Source organism: Salmo trutta, chromosome 30 (assembly GCF_901001165.1).
Source record: "Salmo trutta chromosome 30, fSalTru1.1, whole genome shotgun sequence".
In the NCBI taxonomy this organism is placed as follows: Eukaryota; Metazoa; Chordata; class Actinopteri; order Salmoniformes; family Salmonidae; genus Salmo; species Salmo trutta.
The window spans coordinates 18,294,704-18,313,625 of NC_042986.1; positions in this window are offsets into that span (position 1 = coordinate 18,294,704).

Consider the following 18,922-nt stretch of genomic DNA (forward strand, 5'->3'; position numbering starts at 1 on the left):
TTTTACTGGAATACCATAATATGAAGGTGTCACACAATCTTTAACATTTATTAATGTTAAGATATAGACCATACGCTTTGTAAGGATTGTATCACATTGATTGATATGGGAATTTGGTTAGCATCTTTCAGAAAAAGTGTAGTATCGTCAGCCAGCTGGCTTACAATAATTTCTTTACCAGCTATGGAAATACCTTGTACAGGACTATTATTTAAAGAATTTATAAGAAGTTGGGTGATTAATAAAAACAGGTACGGAGAGATAGGACAACCTTGCCTAATTCCTCTCTTTAACTTAAATCTAGGTGACGTGCCTTATTTCAATTTGATAGAGCTGTTACCATTTGTATAGAGAGTCTTAATACCCTTACAGAAAAAAATCCCCAAAGCCAAGTCTCTCAAGGGAGTGGAAGAGGAACTGATGCTCTACCGTGTCAAATGCTTTATAAAAATCTAAAAATAATATGAAGCTATCCTCGGTTATTAGGTCTGAGTAGTCACGTATGTCTAATACAAGTCTGACATTGTTAGAAATATGTCTGTTCCTCATAAAGCCTGGACGGTGTGTTACAGATACATGTATCCTGTGTGTGTATTTATTTTCTCTCCTTCTCCCCTCACAGGTGGCAATCATCATTTCCCAATCAGTCATCAATCAGTCATGAATCAGAAGACACCTGCTCCTTTTCCATTACCCTATCACATCCATTTCCCTTGGTTTAAAAAGCCAGTCAGTTGTTTTCTTTGAAACGCAATCTCTCTGTCACTCATTCTCTCTGAATCGCTCTCCCTCTGTAAAGCTATAGCTCTCTTTTGTTTTTGAACCTACATGTCACTTTGTCCGGTATCCTGTGAGTATTGTATTGTTGTGGTGTTTGTTTGATGGTGGGAAAAGGGGGTACCAAGACAAGTTACCCATGGGCATACACTACCCATAGGAATACTTTGTCTAAGTACCCTAGTTAGAACTGGGTGGACCACCCACTGTATTTTTGGTTGGTTAGCTGGCGGTTGTTGAAACAGGTAGACTAGCTTAGGGGTGTTTTTGGATTTGTTTCTTTCCTTGGGTCCAGCTCAGCCCCTTTTCCCAAACCCCCCTTTACCGTGTGTTTAAAAAAAAAACCTGATAGTTTGACGGTAGATTTTAAGTTGTCTGTTTTTTGTTTTTTTTCTCACTGTTCCTTTTCACTATTATAATATGCATGAGTTATGTTACGGGTCTTGTTTCCATCCCCCCTAGACTGCAGGGCAAAAAGGAATTCGTAACACTGTTTCATCAATGATTGCATCCAGGACCTCTTTAATTCTTTTTGCAAGTAGTAAGGCTAATATCTTAGTCATTATTATGAAGACAAATTGGATGCCAGTTATCAATGAGCAGCACTTATTTTTTAGGCTTAGATATCAGTGTTATTAACCCCTGATTCATTGTAGGAGGGAGAACATTGTTTTTAATACTCTCTAAAAATACTTGAAATAGGAAGGGAGCTACTTGTTCAGAAAATAATTTGTAAAGTTCTGATGTAATTCCATCACCTGGTGATTTATTGTTCTTTAGATGTTTGATAGACTCTATAATCTCTTCAACTTTGATGGGTTCATCACACTGTTAAGATTCTATATCACTGATAGATAACATTATTCAGCAAGTCAAAAAAACATCTGGATTCCTGACAGTACGTAGAGCTATACAATTTTCTGTAAAAATTGCTACAGTATTTAGCGATTAATTTTTGGTCATCTGTAATAACACCAATGTGTAACTTATGGATAGTGTTATTTTTAGAGAAATTTCTCAAGCCTAAAGAAATGGGATGAATTCTGTTCTCCCTCAGTCCATTTTTTTTCCTAGATCTAATAAAGGCTCCTTCTGCTTTTAATCTGTATATTATCCAGTTTATTTTGTAACTAAATTAGTTCCGTCTTCTCCTCCCCTGAGAGGCCGTCTGGGGACCTCTGAGAAAGGGAAGTTATCTTAATGATCACCTTTTCCTCCTCAACTCTTCTGGTCTTAGCAAGATTACTACCATATTTTCTAAAGTATTTGGACACCTCAAATTTAAAGAGCTCCCAGTTCTTGCAATAAGATTTTTATTCACAAGCCCTTTCCCAAAAGTGTGAAAGCAGATCTTTAACCTCAAACTTAACTATATCATTATTTAATAATGAGCTATTTAGCTTCCAGTAGGATGCTCTACCAAGGTTAGTATCAGGGGTAAATATTTTGATATGAATATAAATGGCCCTACGGTCTGAGGAGTAGTACAAATATTTGTAGTAGCACACTCACTAGCAATACATTTGGATATCAGCCAAAAATCTATTCTGGATTGTCTGGAACCTGTTTTGTTACTCCAAGTGAACGATCTGTCGGCCGAAAACCTCTCTCCGTAAATCAGTAAAATCTAACTTTTCCATAAGTATTAAACTCAAATTCTGATTGGTTGGCCTACCTGGGGGCCATCTATCAGTTGAATTATCTATACTAATGTTAAAATCCCCTCCTATCAATAATAACAAATTTTGATAACCAATGAAGTTGTTTCGCTACAGATTCAAACAACTCATCATTGTCATGTTTGGTGTTGTACCTGTAGAAGTTTCCAGTAATGAGCGTAATGTCATTGGAACTGATCACAAGACAAATGGTGACCAAAGGGTCACATTCTGAGTGTAGAACATTGCCACCAAAGGTATTTTTCATTGTAGAGACAACAGCAGAGCGTTCAGATCCATGGGAAAGCCAAATCCCATGGATCTATCCCCTCAGTCCTCAAATTAAGTGGACAGTTCTGTTTCATGACGTCTGACGAGTATACACTTGCAGGGCAAGGGGTGAGGGAGCAGTGATGCCAACTTAGCAATTTTGTTGCTAGATTTAGCAACTTTTCAGAGTACCCTGGCAACTGTTTTTTTCAAACAGCACCTAGCAACAAATTTAGCTACTTTTAAAAATGTATTTGGAACTTTTAGCAACTTTTGAAGTGACTCAAAAGCTAAAATGCATGCATTTCCCCTCTAAATGACAAAATGATTTTCTGTCAGTCACAACACACGTGCCTGGCTGCAAAAGTGCATTGTGAGTGACGTCAGCAGCAGGCACTCAGCTCGTGCGCAGGCCAGCAGCAATTTCAGCAAATTGCAAATCATTGTTGTCTGACTGCAGCAGTAGTATGCGTTCGAGACAAACCCAATGAATATAGTTGGTCACAAATGTTTGGTCTTGAACAGAACTTACATCAAACATGTCTCAATCAAAATTGTACAGCCAGAAGTACAGAAAAGAGTCTGTTCCTGATTTTAAAGGGTGGCTGAAGACAGTAATTGAGGATGATTGTCAGGCATACTGTGCGTACTGCAAATCAGACATGCAAAGCATATAAATAAAAACCTCAACGCAGTCTACATTACCACAGTTGGTTTAAAAAAGTGGATAACTGCAAAAGCACAGAAGCTACTATGGCAATGGCCGCTGCAGAGCATTGTTCGCTGCTAGCATGTGACCATTTAGGTATGGCTTGCAAAGCTGCCTTTTCAGATTCTGTGGCAGCAACAAACTTCCAAATGCACTGCACCAAGTGCACAGAAATTATTAGGGGAGTACTGGCTCCTTATTTTCTCAAAAGGGTAACATCAGATGTGGGGGATGGGAAGTTCAGTCTCCTTTTGGATGAGTCCACTGATGTCAGTGTTTTAATACCTGGGTGTGGTGATTGTCCAAATTTTTTGGGCTGGTTGAATTGGAGGGGGGCGATGCCAGATCAATAGCAAAGGCGGTAGTTGAGTTTCTTGAAGTGTAACTTTAAAAAATAGTATCTTCAGGGTATTGGCACTGATAATGCGTCCGTGATGACTGGGGTGCACATGATTTTTTTAAAGAAAGAATGTGCATTGCCCAATTTGGTACTCATCTGCTGTGTGCCATTCTTTACAATTGGCTGTCTGTGCAGCATCCAAAGAAACCATCCCTAGGAGTGTTGAGTACTTAATCAGGGAAACCTACAACTGGTTTTCAATTTCCCCAAAATGGCGCAAGGTGTACAAAGCAGTGTATGCCACCATTAATTGTGGCCAGAAACCCCTGCAGATCAAAGTGTGCCACACGTTGGCTATCGATTGAGCCTGCGGTAACTCGTATATTGAGCCAGTGGGAAGAACTGAAACTCCACTTTGAGTTGACCAAGGCCAGTGAGCGTTGCTACATGGCGGATGTGCTCCACGCCATGTACATGGACGAGACCAACTATGTCTACCTGACATTCTTGAAATCGATACTGTCCGATGTACAAGTTGCAGTGAAGTCATTTGAGGGAGAGCAAACAGATCCTGTCAAACTTTTGGACCATCTGGTACACCTCTTAACATCAATTTGCAGCAGAGTAGTCAACCCTATGGCAAAATTGATGTTCTGAAGGATGCCATTGATGGACATCTCAGTCCATCACCCTACCTTCGGTACCTTTTTCGCGAGCTCGGTGTACCAACTCAGTCTTGCGCCAGAGGACAAAAAGGTAATTCGGAGACGGTGCATCAACTACATTGTTGCTTTAAGCAAGGAGCTGCAAGCAAGGCTCCCAGACAACCTTGAAGCCTTGCGAAACATGGCCTTATTCAGTGTTAAGGAAACGCTAAAGCACAAAGGCACCACTGAAATTATTAAAGTAACTGAGCTACTGGGATACCAGCCCCAAACAATTGATAGATGTTTCTCCATTGGGAAACAATTTTATCTGTTTAGGTGGGACTCAACTGAAAATACAGTTGAGTTTTGGAGTGAAGTCAACTACACGGACTCTTCCGGGTCAAATACATTTGAAGAACTGTGCAAAGCTGCACTCGCTGCCCTCTCCTTGCCACACTCAAATGCAGAGGTTGAACGGCTGTTCAGCCAAATGAGTGTGGTCAAGTCAAAGTTAAGAAATAGAATGTCACTGCACGCTCTCAACTCCATACTCCTGGTGTGGTACGAACTGAAGCTGGCTGGTGATACCTGTTACCAGCATAAACTACCAAGTGAAGTTGTGCAGCAGTTTTGCACCACAGCAGCTGGTGGCAGTGTGTACTGCAGTGTGTGCGAAAACAGTGGCAATATCTGGAGGAAACCATTGAGCAGCTAGCCAGCCAAGCAGCACAACAACCAAGTTGCTTGTTCAATAAGATGGCATATATACTTTTATTAGCCTGTAATTGTTGATCAGTTAGGTAGCATGTTAACTACCAAAACACTGCTTAAAACTATAATTGTTCAGAATGTGTAGGTTTCCTAGTTAAAAAGAAAAGGAATCAAATGTAATTGTTCAATAATTTAATGTGTTGTGTTTAAAAATGTGATCATATAAAATGATTTGTTTATTACTTTTACAAATAAAAATATGATAATATACAAACAAATCTAAACTAACAAATGTCAAATCATATTTTTCGCCGAGATGGCCAGTCAATTTGAGAAACGTTATTGCGTGTTCTACGTAATGACGCCGTTTACGTTATTATGTATATAACGTCATCACGTAATGACATGACGTCATTCAGCAACTTTTAGCAACCAATCGACCTGCCTCAAGCAACTTCCCCAGAAAATTAGTTGGCAACACTGTGAGGGAGGAAGGAATGATTTTTAAATGGACCGCCCTTGCCCGGAAATTCGTCGTTCATCCCACGATGATTGTGTTTTCAGCCACCGGTAGCGTGTGGGTGCTTTATATGCCCTACAGTCAATTATGATTGCATGTCTACTTATATTAACTATATAATTATTAATATACACCTACTGTATGGTAGCTAGCAATTTAATTAGCTAACTAATGTTTGCCTGTCTAGCTACTTCTGAAGAAGGAAAATGTTTTATTTCTACAATTTCCAAAAGCTAACCAAACAAAAACATCATTACTTTTATGAGAAGTGTTTGCATTAGTAGCACAATTTCTAATTTACTTACATTCGTGTTTACTTACACTTGTATTGACTCCATTTTGACGTTGAGTTTTTACGTTTTACCGGACTTTTCTTAGCGGATGAACAATCATCGCAGGCCCTGAGGTGAACATAATTGTACACTCGTTAACTCCATTAAACGGGGGCTGAAGGGTAGAGGTCGACCTTTTTTTTTTTTTTTTTTTTTTTTTTTTTTTTTTTTTTTTTTTTTTTTTTTTTTTTTTTTTTTCCAACGCCGATACCGATTATTGGAGGACCAAAAAAAGCCGCTGCCGATTTAATCGGACGATTTAAAAAAAAAAAACCGTGTGTGTGTGTATGTATGTATGTATATATATGTGTATGTATTTGTAATAATGACAATTACAACAACACTGAATGAACATTTATTTTAACTTAATATAATACATCAATTTAGCCTCAAATAAATAATGAAACATGTTCAATTTGGTTTAAATAATGCAAAAACAAAGTGTTGGAGAAGAAAGTAAAAGTGCAATATGTGCCATGTAAAAAAGCTAACGTTTAAGTTCCTTGCTCAGAACATGAGAACATATGAAAGCTGGTGGTTCCTTTTAACATGAGTCTTCAATATTCCCAGGTAAGATGTTTTAGGTTGTAGTTATTATAGGACTATTTCTCTATACGATTTGTATTTCATATACGTTTGACTATTGGATGTTCTTATAGGCACTTTAGTATTGCCAGTGTAACAGTATAGCTTCCGTCCCTCTCCTCGCTCCTACCTGGGCTCGAACCAGGAACACATCGACAACAGCCACCCTCGAAGCAGCGTTACCCATGCAAGGGGAACAACTACTCCAAGTCTCAGAGCGAGTGACGTTTGAAACGCTATTAGCGCGCACCCGGCTAACTAGGTAGCCATTTCACATCGGTTACACCAGCCTCATCTTGGGAGCTGATAGGCTTGTAGTCATAAACAGCGCAATGCATTGCGAAGGGCTTCTGGCAAAACGCACGAAAGTGCTATTTTGAATGAATGCTTACGAGCTTGCTGCTGCCTACCACCGCTCAGACTGCTCTATTAAATCAGACTTAATTTTAACATAACACACAGAAACACGAGCCTTAGGTCATTAATATGGTCGACTCTGGAAACTCATCTCGAAAACAAAACGTTATTCCTGTTACATTGCACAACCTTCAGTGTTATGTCATAATAACGTAAAATTCTGGCAAATTAGTTCGCAACGAGCCAGGCGGCCCAAACTGTTGCATATACCCTGACTGCGTGCAATGAACGCAAAATTACAATTTCACCTGGTTAATATTGCCTGCTAACCTGGATTTCTTTTAGCTAAATATGCAGGTTTAAAAATATATACTTCTGTGTATTGATTTTAAGAAAGGCATTGATGTTTATGGTTGGAGCAACGTGTACCTAAGCGATTGTATGCAACGCAGGACAGGCTAGATAAACTAGTAATATCATCAACCATGTTTAGTTAACTAGTGATTATGATTGATTGTTTTTTATAAGATAAGTTTAATGCTAGCTAGCAACTTACCTTGGCTTCTATCTGCATTCGCGTAACCTCGTGGAGTGCAATGTAAAGCAGGTGGTTAGAGCGTTGGACTAGTTAACCATAAGGTTACAAGATTGAATCCCCGAGCTGACAAGATAAAAATCTGTCGTTCTGCCCCTAAACAAGGCAGTTAACCCACCGTTCCTAGGCCGTCATTGAAAATAAGAATGTGTTCTTAACTGACTTGCCTAGTTAAATTCGGTCAAATCGGCATCCAAAAATACCGATTTCCGATTGTTATGAAAACTTGAAATCGGCCCTAATTAATCGGCCATTCCGATTAATCGGTCGACCTCTACTGAAGGGCTTATGTTGCAAACTTACCTTGCTTTGCTAATCATTTGGACCGACGACAAATAAGGCCGCGGGGCTACCCCCAATGGCTGAGGGTTTAGGGCCGAGGGCTTTCTACTTTGAAACGCAACCCTAGCAAGAATAAGGCCGTGATCGCGGCCATTTTCTTTCAAAATAAAAGGTCCCAAATTGAAGATGCTGGAAAATAATACAAACGGTCAATTTTTATTTTGTCTAACAATATGAAGAAAGGAGTAAAGTGAATAGCATTTATATCACAAATAATATCATAGCGTTGACATTATTGTTGACAGCATTAAAAGTAATGATTACTAGATGCAGCGGGTACGTGAATGCTCATCTTTATTTTATGACGTACACTATACAAAACGAACGACAACTAACCAGTAAAGCAGGCTAAACATAGCAGTGCACAAACAACCTCCCACAATTCCCATAACAAACACACCCCTATACATAGGACCTTCAATCAGAGCCAACGAGGAACAGCTGCCTCCAATTGAAGGCCCAATCCCAATAAACTAAACATAGAAATAGATAGACTAGACTGAACAAGAAATACACTAACATAGACCAAAACCCCGGAATACTCTAAACAAACACCCCTCTACATAAAACAAATACCCCCTGCCACGTCCTGACCAAACTATAATAACCAATAACCCCTTTACTGGTCAGGATGTGACAATAGCAAAGTATTATTTATGATGCTACAATTAATATTATAATCAACTTTAGAAAACACTTGAATCCCATTGTTAATTATCCCATTTGTATTGCACAATGTTCAGTACGTTTTTCATATGGACATACTGCACCATAATACACAATTTCCTGTACATTGTGTCACCGTAAAAGTGGTGTCCATTCTACTCAGGAACACTTCTAGTTTCAATCTACAGAGCGGACCTTATAGTGTGGCCCATCAGATTAAATCCAATTGTTTTTAATATTGGACATACATATTGCACCGTACAAAACTATCTGTACATTGTCTCACAGTTAAAGAGGAGTCCATTCTATCAGGACTCAGGAGCACTTCTTTTTTACAAATCCACAGAGTTTACACCCAGAGGAGCACCGCTGCTCATTTGGCGGACTTTATAGTATGGCCCATAAGATTAAATGCAATCGGTTTTCATATTGGACATACATATTGCACAGTATATACTTTCCTGTACGTTGTGTCGCTGTAAAAAGGGGGTCCATTCTACTCAGGAGCACTTCAGCTTTCCAAATCCACAGAGTTTACACACCCAGCAGTGTCGCTGCTCATTTTGCGGCCATATTTCATATCGGACATGCATATTGCACCATACACAATTTTCTGTATATTATGTTGCAGTTAAAGGGGGTCCATTCTACTCAGAGCACCTGTAGTTTCCAAATCCACAAGATTTTCCCCCCCCAGGTTGTCATTGCTATTATTGTTGTTGTCCTTAAGAGTTGGAAATCAGCTTACATCCAGATATTTACATTTTAGATAGCTCCGTTTTATTTATACAAATACATGTGCCACAATGTAACACTTTGGCAGTTTGCAATAAAACTGAATTGCAGTGCAGCTTACACAGTGGTGTAAAGTACTTAAATGAAAATACATTAAAGTACTACTTAAGTCATTTTTGGGGGTATCTGTACTTTACTTTTATGTTTTTGAGAACTTTTACTTCACTACATTCATAAAGAAAATAATAATTCATGCACGTTCAAGAGAAAATCCCTGGTTGTCCCTACTGCCTCTGATCTGGCGGACTGACTAAACACAAATGCTTCGTTTGTAAATGATGTTAGTGTGCCCCTGGCTATCTGTAAATAAAAAAACAAGAAAATTGTGCCATCTGTTTGCTTAATATAGGGAATTTAAAATGAGTATATTTGAACATTTACTTTTGATACTTAGAATTTGGTTTTAAATATACGTTTTACTCAAGTAGTATTTTACTGGGTGACTTCACTTTTACTTGAGTAATTTTCTATTAAGGTATCTTTACTTTTACTCAAGTATGACATTTGGGAACTTTTTCACCACTGAGCTTACATAAGATAAATAAGAAAATGAACATGGTTAAAAGAAACATATTCAAGAAAACGTTTCGCTTTGAACAGCTACCCCATCTAGTGTCTGTTTAAAAGCCTGACTAACGATGGATATGGCCTTTTTGTAGTGTTCAGTGTTAAATTGAACATACACTGAGAATAACAAACATTAGGACCACTTTCCTAATATTGAGTTACACCCCCCCCCCCTTTTGCCCTCAGAACTGCCTCAATTCGTCGGGGCATGTACTCTACAAGGTGTCGAAAGCGTTCCTCAGGGATGCTGACCTATTTTATATCCAATGGTTCCCACAGTTGTCATGTTGGCTGGATGTCCTTTGAGGGGTGGACCATTCTTCATACACACAGGAAACTGTTGAGCGTGAAAAACCCAGCACCATTGCGGTAAAACCAGTGCGCCTGGCACTTACTACTATACCCCGTTCAAAGGCACTTGCATTTTTTTGTCTTGCCCATTCATCCACTGAATGGCACACATACACACTCCATTGTCTAAAGGCTTAAACATTTTTTTAACCTGTCTCCTCCCCTTTATCTACACTGACTGAAGTGGATTTAACAAGTGACATCAATAAGGGATCATAGATTTCAGCTGGATTCACCTAGTCAGTCTGTCAAGGAAAGAGCAGGTGTCCTTAATGTTTTGTTGACTCAGTGTACATATTGCACTGTACGCAATTCCTGCTATTATAGTGGCCCTTAATCTGTGGAAAAGTCATAAACTGGTAATCAATGCATAGAACTCCTTCAATGAGTTGCTGATGAAGATGAATGCAAAATGTAGGTAAGTTATAACACATGGAAACAGAAATAACATCAACGCTAGTTTTTATTTGATGCTACTTTGAAATACCCATTTTCCAGAGGGAAGTTAAAAAACAGAAACCCATTTAAGCCAAAGTTGGAGAAACTAAAATAACGTCCCAGATTGTTTTTAAGACAATCGAGCAAGTTCCTGGAAATACACAAATCATTAACAATAACTTAACTCTTTACACTGAAATGTGATTTAGAATACCTATAAAAATAGTGACTTAAATTTTTTTTTATACATGTAACAGCCAAACCTACAATAATAAAATGTAGGAACTAGAACTTATTAATCAGGGCTGGTCCAGCGTGCTTTTAAGGACCCACAGGGTATGTAAGCCTTTGTTCAAGCCCTGTTCTACCACATGTTTCTACTAATAAACTGATTAGTAGAATCAGGTGTGGTGAACGGGGCTTGAACATGAAGCCATCCTGATACAATTGATAGTTAATAAATCCGCATACAAACATGGTCTCTTTTTTTTGTTTTCTGGAGTAAGGCAGCTCCAAAATGCAGGTGTTTCAGCCTAGCTCAGTGCTTTCTGTGGTGGTGGGGCAAGCCAGCAGGAAATATTGGCTCAGTGTTCAGTCACTCAAGGGGACACTACGTCACCACCAAGTCTAAGGGTAGAGCTAGTGTAACGGTTGTGGTCGGGAATGGAGGACCAAAACGCAGCAGGAATGTGGATGGTCATCTTATTTATTTTAAAATCAAGTGAACACCAAAATAACAAAAACAAAGAACTCACGAACAACAAAACAGTCTTGTCAGGCTCACACAGGCAAAACAAGAAACAATCTCCCACAAACACTAAACCAAACACATACCCATATATAGGACTCTCAATCAGAGGCAACGAGAAAACACCTGCCTCCAATTGAGAGTCCAACCCCAATAAACTAGACATAGAAATACAAAAGACTAGAGACCACATAGAAATACAAACAGAACATTACCCAAAAACCCGGAAATAATAAATCAAACGCCCTACTAAATAAACCACCACCCCGAACAACATAAAACAAATACCCTCTGCCACGTCCTGACCAAACTACCATAACAAATAACCCTTATACTGGTCAGGACGTGACAGCTAGACAATTCAAGCCCCTTGGATGCTGCCATAGAGTTACATTAGAAGTGCCCATCCAAGAAGACTCAAGGTCATTGGCCACAGATAAAAGGACATCAAATCACATATCTACAGTAGCTTTGATTGGACTGATTATGTCAACATCATACTTTCAAAATCTTAGATAGCAGTCATCATGAAATGAGTCGACAATCTACTGTCGACAATCATATGAAGAGAAATAATGAAGAGAAATTATAGATAAAACGTATCGGTGCTCATCGGCCATTGGACATAAATATTACACAACAAGTTGGAAATCGCAAATTCAACAATGAGTGGTTTGGAAGGAATAAGTGGCTAGCAATCATTAGCCTGCTATACAGGGGAATGTCTGTGTGGTCCCAAGTCTAAGATTAAGGGTCTCTTTTCCTAGTTTAAAACTATAAACATTCAACATAGGCCATGCTGTCAATTAAGCATTATTTGTGCCACGCTCAAAACAACTGTTAACTCGGAACTGCAAAATCTGACTGAGTTCAAGACAACTGGGAACTCAGGAAAAATGAGCTACGTCTGGGAAAATATGTTTTGAACTTTCATCCAACTCGGAATTGTAAATCCGGAACTTGGGCCTCTTTCTAGAGCTACGACATGAAGATCACTGATGTCATCATGAACAAATAGTTATATTGACTTCATCCGTTCTGGCTCGCTCATTAATGTCTTAATCAAAAATTACGGATTTCCTCTTATCTGCTTTTTGTCCCCTTATGCCATAGTTTGTACATCTCAATTGTCAGTAGAAACCACATTTGTTTAAGCAAGTCAGCCATATCAGCTATGTTTTTTAAAAGGAAGTAAATGAGGCTGAATTAACTGTTTCGCTGCCAGACAAGGCTCTGCTGATAGCCAGGTGTAGCAGTGGTAAGGTGTTGGGATGCTGCTGTTGGGACAGCTTTATGTAGACCCAAACAGTTTGTGGGCACTATTTGTCACCTTTATAGTAAAATTAATGTATTGTTTAGTGTAGTGGCTTTGCAGGCATTCGTCCCACTTTTTTTTTTTTTGCCCCACCAAGATTTACATGCTAAAATCGACACTGCATATGGCAACTCTGCAGGTGTAGCAGTTTTAAGAGGTGCATTTAAAGGGAAGGTCATCAGTAGTAAGACTCACCACTCTGGACGTTGGTTAATTTTAACAGTGAATTTGAACAGTGAAATGTTTTTATTAGGGAATATCTTTGCATTCAACAACAAACAAAACAATGTGATATTATTTCAAAAATTTGAATTAGAGATTAATAGAGTTAAAGGTGTATTTCAGGATATCAAATTATCTTAGGTGGAGATTTTAATTCTGTATCTCAAATCAAATCAAATTGTATTTGTCACATGCACCGAATACAACAGGTGTAGACCTTACAGTGAAATGCTTACTTACAAGCCCTTAACCAACAATGCAGTTTTAAGAAAAAAAAGTGTTAAGTAAAAAATTGAAAATAAAGTAACATAATTAAACAGCAGCAGTAAAATAACAATAGCGAGGCTATATACAGGGGGTACCGGTACAGAGTCAATGTGCGGGGGCAACGGTTAGTCGAGGTAATTGAGGTAATATGTACAGTAGGTAGTGTGGCAAAGAAGGGGGTCGAGTGATAAATGGCAGATATGTGAGGGCAGAACTAATAAACGGGCTCTGCCCGATCACTAAAATGGCCACCCCGATCAGAACTACAGATCACAAAATGGCCGACTGCCAAAACTACAATTCCCAGAAGCAAGGGGAACCCTCAGTAGGTGGAGCCGACCCACAGATAAAAGGTCAAGAAAAACCAGGAAGAGAGAGAGAGGGCGGGAAGGATCTATGAACCATAGAGAGAGAGACATTCTACATTGGCTGGATTTACCGTGTACGAGCTGGACTGTTTTGGACTTACCTGTTGGCGTTTAGACCTGGACCTACCGAGAACCAGATTTGTGTACCGAACCCTGCTATCCTTGACCTTACCTGCGGCCTGGGTGGACCAGGACAGAGAAACAAACATACAGGTACTGTCATGTTCGAAAGAACTTTAATTCTGGGCTGACTTTGGTGACAGTTTCTCACTTAATTTGTGACAAACGCTCCTAGCTTTGAAGAGGTTTGCCACACGTGGTGGAGAATGTGGGCACTGGATTAACCATACCGCTGGTTAGGTAGGAAAAAAAAAAAAAAAAAAGTTTAGTTAGCACTCCAAAGGGGAGTCAGGTTTTTTTTTGTTTTTTTGTGGCTTTGTTTGGTTAGGACAGTTTTTTCAGGAAAATGAGTATGGAGGGAGCCATACAGGCCCTGTTACAAGCGGTGGCCGCCCAACAAGAGGCAACTAGAGCTCAACAAATAGCTCATCAGGATGCAATGCGAATGTATCAGGACACGTTACAGGTCCAGCACCACACCAACCAGCTTCTCAGAGAAGAGCAAGAGAGAAACACCCGGGAGTTAAGAGAAGGCCTAAAGGGGCTAGCGGACCAAATTGGGACTCAGTTACCAGCTGCAAATACCCAAAGGTGGGCCAATCATTTTCTTCAAAAAATGACAGCGCAGGATGATGTGGAAGCATATCTTACCACCTTCGAAAGGACGGCAGAGAGGGAGAAGTGGCCGAAAGAAGAATGGGCAGGGCTTCTGGCACCATACCTGGCAGGGGATGCTCAAAAAGCATATTTTGACCTGGAGTTGAAGGATGCACAGGATTACGATAAACTCAAGGGAGAGATTCTGACTAGACTGGGAGTGACCGATACCGTGAGGGCACACCGCTTCCATCAGTGGTCCTACAGACCGGGACAACCCCCCCGAACACAGATGTTCGACTTGATTCACCTGGCACGGAAATGGTTGCGACCGGAGACCCGTTCGTCCGCCGAGGTCGTCGAGACCATCGTACTCAACCAGTTTCAGCGAGGTCTACCCCAAGAAGTGCGACGATGGGTTGGCCAGAACGAGGTACTTTCCGCCGACCATCTCGTGGGCCTGGTTGAACGGTATTGTACGGCAGGAACAGCTGAGCAGGCGCAGGAGGAAAGATTCCCATTCCCCAGGCCTGGGCGAACCAGCGGACAGGTTAAGACTGTGCCAACAGGGGGAGGGGGAGGAGAGCAGCGTGGGGCCATGAGGAAAGAATCAGAATCGGGCCGAGACACTAAGGGAAAAACCGGAAACCGGGACTGGGGGTCGAGGAGGTCTCCCCCCCGGAACCCTATTATCTGTTACAATTGTAATCGACCGGGACATATTGCAGCCTACTGCCCTATTAAAGAAGAGCCAATGCAATGTAACCTCGGTGAAAAAGAAGATGAGATATGGTATGCATGTCCCGTGGTAACCACTGTACTTGAAAGATCAAGAAACAAACATATGTGCAGGGTGAAGGTTGAAGGGAAGGAGGTTGAAGCACTACTGGATTCCGGCAGTATGCTAACCCTGGTCGTTGCAAACCTAGTGCAAAACAGGATAGCCACAGTCATGCCCATCGTCAGAGAGCACATGAGACAAGCACAAGAGCACCAGCGGCACACTTATAACCGGCAGGCTACCCTGAGGGAATTTCAACCGGGAGATAAGGTGTTAGTGCTGATCCCCACGGTAGAGTGCAAACTACTAGCCACATGGAAAGGACCATATGAAGTACTGGAGAGAATAGGAGAAGTTAATTATCGGATCCGACAGCCAGGTCGACGGCCCCAGGAACAGATCTATCACATAAACCTGTTAAAAGCATGGAGAGAGAGAGAAACACTAATGGTCACGTACCCCACACACACTCAGGAGACAGCTGAAGTAAATATTTCACCTACTTTGTCCCCAGCACAAGTACAGGAAGTAAAGACCCTGATCCAGAAAAACAGATGTGTTTTCAGAAGTACCCGGCCGAACTGAGGTTACAGCTCATGATATCGTTTCCCTACCAGGGAGAAAAGTGAGCATGAGGCCATATCGGGTACCCGAGGCTCGACAGGCAGCGATTAGAGCAGAGACGGAGAAAATGTTGACAGCTGGAGTGATTGAAGAGTCACATAGTGAGTGGTCTAGCCCAATTGTGATGGTCTCCAAGCCCGATGGGTCTTTGCGGTTCTGTAACGACTTTCGGAAGGTAAATGAAATCTCCAAGTTTGATGCCTACCCCATGCCCAGAGTAGACGAACTACTGGAGAAAATTGGTAAAGCTCGGTACATTACGACCCTGGACCTGACAAAAGGGTACTGGCAAATTCCTCTGACCCCCAGGGCCAAAGAAAAGACAGCATTTGCAACCCCTGACGGTTTGTTTCAATACACCGTCATGCCATTCGGCCTACACGGGGCCCCAGCCACCTTTCAATGGCTCATGGACAAGGTCCTAAAACCGCACCAAGCATACGCCGCAGCTTATTTAGATGACGTGGGGATCTACAGCCCAGATTGGGAATCCCACTTACCCCGGGTACAGGCGGTGTTAGACGCCCTTAGAAAGGCAGGGCTCACGGCGAACCCTGCCAAGTGTTATGTGGGGTTAGAGGAAACGGAGTATCTGGGATACACCGTGGGAAGAGGATTAATCAAACCCCAACGTAAGAAGGTGGAGGCAATTAGAGAATGGCCGAAACCAGTAAATAAGAAGCAGGTTCGAGCCTTCCTAGGGCTGACCGGGTACTACCGGAAGTTCATCCCAAGTTATGCCACAGTGGCCGCCCCACTCACCGACATGACTAGAGCCAGAGGGCCAAACATGGTCAAGTGGGATGAAAGGGCCACCAAAGCATTTAGGACATTACAGGAGGCCCTCTGCTGTAATCCAGTGCTGGTGGTACCAGACTTTGAGAGAGAGTTTGTGGTTCAGACGGATGCTTCAGAGGTCGGCTTGGGAGCAGTGCTGTCCCAAGAGGTAGAAGGGGTGGAACACCCCATCCTGTTTTTAAGCAGGAAGCTGGAACCACGGGAAACCAACTACTCAGTTGTTGAGAAAGAGGCGCTGGCAGTAAAGTGGGCTCTGGAAAGCCTGAAATACTACCTGCTGGGGCGCCACTTCACCCTCATCAGTGACCATGCACCACTCACCTGGATGCATAGGGCTAAAGAGAAGAACGCTCGGGTGATGCGGTGGTTTTTGAGTCTCCAACCGTTTCACTTTGACTTGAAACACAGAGCAGGAAAGGAAATGGGAAATGTGGATGGGTTATCCCGCATGCACGCATATTTTGCTGCGGTAGCCCGACCTAGGGGGTCGGATCTAGGGGGGGAGATGTGTGGCAAAGAAGGGGGTCGAGTGATAAATGGCAGATATGTGAGGGCAGAACTAATAAACGGGCTCTGCCCGATCACTAAAATGGCCACCCCGATCAGAACTACAGATCACAAAATGGCCGACTGCCAAAACTACAATTCCCAGAAGCAAGGGGAACCCTCAGTAGGTGGAGCCGACCCACAGATAAAAGGTCAAGAAAAACCAGGAAGAGAGAGAGAGGGCGGGAAGGATCTATGAACCATAGAGAGAGAGACATTCTACATTGGCTGGATTTACCGTGTACGAGCTGGACTGTTTTGGACTTACCTGTTGGCGTTTAGACCTGGACCTACCGAGAACCAGATTTGTGTACCGAACCCTGCTATCCTTGACCTTACCTGCGGCCTGGGTGGACCAGGACAGAGAAACAAACATACAGGTACTGTCATGTTCGAAAGAACTTTAATTCTGGGCTGACTTTGGTGACAGTTTCTCACTTAATTTGTGACAAACGCTCCTAGCTTTGAAGAGGTTTGCCACAGTAGCGTTAAAGTGACTATGCATAGATAATAAACAGAGAGTAGCAGCAGCAAAAAAAAGGGGTTGGATTCCCAAAGATTGGAAAGTTGCCACGAGCATCCCCCTCTTCAAAGGGGGAGACACTCTAGACCTAAACTGCTACAGACCTATATCTATCCTACCCTGCCTTTCTAAGGTCTTTCAAAGCCAAGTTAACAAACAGATTACCGACCATTTTGAATCCCACCGTACCTTCTCCACTATGCAATCTGGTTTCCGAGTTGGTCATGGGTGCACCTCAGCCACGCTCAAGGTCCTAAACGATATCATAAGCGCCATCGATAAGAGACATTACTGTGCAGCCGTATTCATCGACCTGGCCAAGGCTTTCGACTCTCAATCACCACATTCTTATCGGCAGACTCAACAGCCTTGGTTTCTCAAATGACTGCCTCGCCTGTTGTCCGGACCTCTGGCAGTCTCTATGGGGGTGCCACAGGGTTCAATTCTCGGGCCGACTCTCTTCTCTGTATACATCAATGATGTAGCTCTTGCTGCTGTTGATGCTCTGATCCACCTTTACGCAGACAACACCATTCTGAATAATTCTGGCCCTTCTTTGGACACTGTGTTAACTAACCTCCAGACAAGCTTCAATGCCATACAACTCTCCTTCCGTGGCCTCCAACTGCTTTTAAATGCAAGTAAATCTAAATGCATGCTCTTCAACCGATCGCTGCCCGCACATGCCCGCCCGTCCAGCATCACTACTCTGACTTAGAATATGTGGACAACTACAAATACCTAGGTGTCTGGTTAGACTGTAAACTCTCCTTCCAGACTCATATTAAGCTTCTCCAATCCAAAATTAAATCTAGAATCGGCTTCCTATTTTGCTCATGCCGCCAAACATACCCTTGTAAAACTGACCATCCTACCGATCCTCGACTTTGGCGATGTCATTTACAAAATAGCCTCCAACACTACTCACCAAATTGGATGCAGTCTATCACAGTGCCATCCGTTTTGTCATCAAAGCCCCATATACTACCCACCACTGCGACCTGTACGCTCTCGTTGGCTGGCCCTCGCTTCATACTCGTCACACCCACTGGCTCCAGGTCATCTACAAGTCTTTGCTAGTTAAAGCCCTGTCTTATCTCAGTTCACTGGTCACCATAGCAGCACCCACCCGTAGCACGCGCTCCAGCAGGTATATCTCACTGGTCACCCCCGAAGCCAATTCCTCTTTGGCCGCCTTTCCTTCCAGTTCTCTGCTACCAATTACTGGAACGAACTGCAAAAATCACTGAAGCTGGAGACTCATATCTCCCTCACTAGCTTAAAGCACCAGCCGTCAGAGTAGCTCACAGATCACTGCACCTGTACATAGCCCATCTGTAAACAGCCCATCCA